Source organism: Buceros rhinoceros, unplaced genomic scaffold, assembly GCF_000710305.1.
Source record: "Buceros rhinoceros silvestris isolate BGI_N320 unplaced genomic scaffold, ASM71030v1 scaffold20731, whole genome shotgun sequence".
NCBI lineage: Eukaryota > Metazoa > Chordata > Aves > Bucerotiformes > Bucerotidae > Buceros > Buceros rhinoceros.
The window spans coordinates 9,984-14,651 of record NW_010396216.1 but is presented as its reverse complement, the minus strand read 5'-3'; positions in this window follow the sequence as shown (position 1 = coordinate 14,651).

Below are 4,668 nucleotides of genomic sequence, written 5' to 3'. Positions count from 1 at the left end.
CTTCTGGGTAATTGCTTTGCAGATGACTAGGGCCCACGGCTGGTGACACAGCAGTGGCTCATCCAGCAACGCATCCACATGTCAGGGTTCTCCATGGTCCCCGTGTCCCACAAAAGCATTGGAAGTTGTCCACAGCTTCCAGCATCCCTCACCGCTGAGTCGATGGGTTCTGCTGCATCTCTGGCTGGCCCACCCGGACCCTGCCAGCCTGGTGTCCTAAAGGGTTAAAGTGGCCTTTGGAGGGACCCTGGTGCTGCTGAGACATGTATGCCTCCTCCAGCCGGTGCTCTCTGCAGTGTCCTTCAGAAGGGCAGCTCTTCTGAGCATGCCTGCTCCCCCTCGCCTCCTCCTTCCCAGACCCTGTGCCTTCTTCCAGGGCGTTTCCAGCACCGCGGCATGCTCCACACCCAGGGCACGTGTCTACTTGCTCCCACCCTGCAGCCCAAACCAGCACCCATGGGTGCTGCAGCGAGCATCACCTGAGGGGCTTCACCACCCGCTCACCCAAACTAACCCCTCATCTCCCTCCTTTTGGGAAAAATCAGCTGTGGGGTGGCAGAGCCGCCTAACCCCTGGTGAATAGTGGTGTAATTTCTCTCCTGGGGGTGCCGCTGCCTGCCGCTCTGATAAACTTCTGAAGCCCGATGGGGTGTTTGTGTAACCGTTCTCATTTCTTGTGCCTCCTCTGAGCTAACAGGCATCTTCCTGGAAGCAGCCCAGCTTTCCCGCAACCATCCCTGTGCGTGGGCGCTGGGGAAGCCGGGGTGAAACCGCAGGAGCATCCTGCTTAACCGTGAACGTGCCGAGCTCCCTCCAGCTGTGCCACATCCTCCCTTCCCTCCTTCCTCCCCCTGTTTACGCGGCTCCAACTCAAACAGCGACCGAGTGGGTTTGCTTCTCTCCTCCTTCACGTTTCTTTTCCTCCTGTGACAGGAGGGGACATTCATCCTGGCCAAATTCAACCTGGAGCTCTAGGAGGAGGTGATGGCTGATAGCAATTTATTTTAATATATATGTATAATATTCTTTTAAATCTATTTTTTATTTATCACCTCTGAACACCGGTATTTTTCAAGGCCATGAGGTTTGCAGGGGCTCTGACTCCAGCAAAATCCCCGCGGTGGGAGACGGAGGCATCTCCCAGACCTGGCCTGAAGCAGGGCAGTGCGTGAAGGCGTTGCCTTCTTTCCCTCATCCTGAGTGTTCTTTTGAAGTGTTTGATTAAAATCTTCTTGGAATGTTCTTTCCACACTGCTTTGAGAGGTCTTTCAAATTAGGGGAGTGCTGCCAGAGCTCTGACTAAGCCTGACCTTGAGTCCCGTGCCATGTGGAGCAGCCGGGATGATGGGAAGGGAGAGATGGGACAGAGAAATGCCATCAGGCAGGGAGGGAAGGAACCTCATAGCAGCAGTGGGACGCGGCGCCTGTGGTCCTTAGGGCTTTCTATGGCGAGATGAGGCTGGGCCGAGCAAAGGGGGATGCTCCCTGCTCCCTGTCACAGCAGATCCCCAGCACTGGAGCTGCTGTGAGAGCTGATGTTGCTTTGAGAGCTTCATCTGGCCTTGAGAGAGGGTTTCCAAAGGGCTGTGAGCAGCCCAGGGCATGGAGATCACCTCTGGTTTATCTGCAGCTCAAGAAGCAGCACCCCAGGCAAATGCAGTGCTCCCTCTCCGCGGGCTGGGGATGCTGGGTCTGGGTTGGGTGCCCAGCACCCTTCCCTCCATGTCCCTTCCCTCCCGTATCCCTCTAGGCTCTTCCTGCCTGGGCTGAGGGTGGAAGCAGATCAGATATGGTGGTTTTTTGAGTCATTAAGCCTCGAAGGAGGAGAGGCCGCTGGATGGAGCTTATGTAACGCCAGGCACAGCATCCTGCCCGTGCGCGGGGCTGCGGTAACCCAGATACAGCCGGGGAAGGGAAGAACCACACGCAGGTCGGAGTCTTTCCCAAACTGTTTGGTGGGGAGTAAATATTTACGTGGCACCGCATCCGCCAGCAGCCAGGGCCTTGGGAAGAGCAGCCAAAATGGGAGCCCTCGCATTTGCTGGGGCGAGGACCGGCCCTTGAGGAGTCTGGAGACCACAGGCTGCCCCATGCTGGGGCCGTGCTCAGATGGCTGCGCTGCTGCAGCATCCCAAAGACCAGCCAGCTTCATTCAGCCACGGAAAGATAATCTGCACCAGCCCACTGGCATCGGTGGGGTTCGCCACCACTGGAGTTCCTGCAGGAAAATTCACCCTTGGCTGCCTGCGCCTGAGTAGCAACAGCCCCCTGCAAAGCTGCTGACACCAGAACGAAGACAACTGGTGTTCAGAAGCTGCAGAGCAAACTTTTACGGCACAAGCGTTGCCTTGTGACAGCTTTCCTTGCCCCAAATCCCTTTAATTTGAAGGAGGACAATTTTCTCCTGTCCTCCAAGTGCTCAGACTGACTCAAATCCAGTCCCCAGCTCCTTTGTGCCCCAACCTGGTTTGCTGCTGAGCACCAGTGCAGAGCCACCCCCGTGGTCGCCTTGCTGGGCACACGCAAACCAAGGCGTGCGATGTGGGCAAGGAACAGTTTTAATAGGAACTATGAACTTCTGGATTTCCTTTTCCTTGTTTGCTCAAGCTCTCGGGGTTGATATTTACTCAGCTGGTTTTGCTTTTAATAGTTTCGGTGGTGTTCGATGCTGTTGATAGCGGAACTGCTCCCATGGCCTTTGTTTTCCAACGGAAGAGACTCGGGTGATTGTATGTGTCCTGTGCTGGTGATTTGGGGACCACAGGTCACTCTTGGGAACCTTCCCTCCTGGTGGGGTTCAGGAAAAGCAGCTGAAACCCAGTGGGTGCTTCTCCATGGGAAAAGCTGCTCCATGTGCTCTTCTGCCCATCCCTATTTGTCCTCCAGATGTGGACGTGCCAGGGACCAGCTGCCTCGTCCCCTCTGCCCCTGCATCACTTGTTTATTCCGGGTGTGCTGCCAGCAGCGTGCCGGGAGTCTCGTACGCCTGGTGCAGGCACTGCCTCCCTGCTCCTGCCCCTCACTCCTTAGGGAAGCACTTCCCGAGCAGCCCTCCCAGCCAGGGAGACCTCTCAGATGCCAGCTCCTGCCCTTCTGCTGCTTCACAGAGGAAGATGAAGGAGCACTGGGGGTCTTGCTGTGCCCCTGCTGCCTCCGAGCTTGTTCCAGAAGAGGATTTGCAGCTCCCACTGTGGTAAATGAGTCCCAGTTTGCAGCAGGACCACCGCATTTGGGGACAGGAGGGTGGCAGTAGTAGGTAGCTGTGCAGGCAAGCAGCTTGGCTACCTGCCGTGCAAATAACCTGTCACCAAAGCAGTCAGGAACAGGAGCCTGGGGCTTATTAACACTTATTATTGTTATCATTAGAGCTATTAGCAAGGCTTATTCCCCTTCTTGCTGCTCCTGGATGTGCCCATGGTCGGGCATCCTCATCGCTCAGCATCCTGCCGACACCTCTCTCTTCCTCCCGGGGAGAAATTCAGGTGCAGAGCTGGAATTGGGCCAATTCGCCCCTGCTTGGCATCGCCCCCGCAGCGAGAACGTTTCTTCCCATTAATCACCTCCACCCCGAAGCGGGATGCTAGCCCAGCACTCGGAGCAGGGTCCCAGCAGGATCCCAGCAACAGATTGGTACCGATGAGCTTTGGAGTGCTCTAAAAATACTGAGCAGGGAAAGCGGGGAGTGAAAAATGGCTGAGATTCAGTGAAATCAAAGGCATAATTAACATGCAGCTCGTGTGAGGGTATTTTTAGGGCCCTACAAAAAGGCTCTAAAACACTGAATTCACATCAGCACGCGAATGTTCCAGTTTAATGGGATCCTGGGGCCTGTGGGGAAGAAGTGAGAGATGCTTAATTGTCAGTGTTTGTGTTTTATTCATGATTGAATGTACTTAGCGAGCAAAAACTGATTTGCTATGGGGTTCTCGCTGCTTGTGTGGCTTTAAACCTGATTCTGGCCAGGGCTGGCATATGCTGAGACGGGCAATCGCCCACTGTGCTGAAAGGGCCGGTCGTTGCCAGCATTTGCGTGAGCTGTGCTAGGAAAAGGGGTTATCACCTCCTCTCCCATGGGCAGCTCCTGCCAGGGCTGCCACAGGGTGCAGAAGAAAAAGAAAGACAGAAGAAGAATCCCGTGGGGGTAAATCAGGAACCGCATCCAGACCGGGAGGTCCCTGAGTGCATGTGTCCAGGTGCTGGGAGAGCATTGGGAGAGAACTCGGATGCTTCCCGTCTCCTCCAGGCTTCCCCTTGTGCCCGAACCTGAGCACCATGGGGCGGTTTGCTCAGAGATCGGTGCCACTGAGGCAAAGCCAAGGTAGAAACCAGACTCCTTCCCCCATCGCCCCGGCATCTGAGACCCATGGGAGCCACCCGGTGCTGCCGAAACAACCGGACCCACATGGAGCCTTGGGCGTGGTGAATCCTCCAGCCTCTGTGGTGCTGGGCTCACCCACACCGGAGGCAGCACCTGCAGCTCAGGCAGCAATTCCAGGTCTAATCCTGCCTTTGAGGACCTGCGTGTGGCCGCGGCTGTAGCTGACTCACTGCCCATCCTTACGGAGGGATCATGGAAGTGGCTGCTTCTCCCATCAGAGCTGGATTCGTGCGGCACCTTCCCCGCTCGGCCGCGCAGGTGGAGGAGGGATGAGGCAGCGCTACTTGCAG